Source organism: Dasypus novemcinctus, chromosome 21 (genome assembly GCF_030445035.2).
Source record: "Dasypus novemcinctus isolate mDasNov1 chromosome 21, mDasNov1.1.hap2, whole genome shotgun sequence".
Classification (NCBI taxonomy): domain Eukaryota; kingdom Metazoa; phylum Chordata; class Mammalia; order Cingulata; family Dasypodidae; genus Dasypus; species Dasypus novemcinctus.
This window is the reverse complement of record NC_080693.1, coordinates 15,367,074-15,367,297: the sequence shown is the minus strand read 5'-3', so window position 1 is coordinate 15,367,297 and position 224 is coordinate 15,367,074.

Sequence of the window (224 nt, the reverse complement as noted above, 5' to 3'; positions counted from 1 at the left end):
ACTTTGGAAAACAGTTTTGTATGATCTAGTTGAGAAATTAACCTATGACCCATTAATTCCATTCCTAGTAATGTACCCTAGAGACAAACGTGTACATAAACACCATGATACCTATGTAAGGATATTCATTGCAAGCTTGTTTGCAGTAGCCTTGTGATGGTGAGCCTACTGTGTCAACTCAGGCAAGGTGACTGTGCCTTGCTGTTTGGCCAAGCAAATATTGG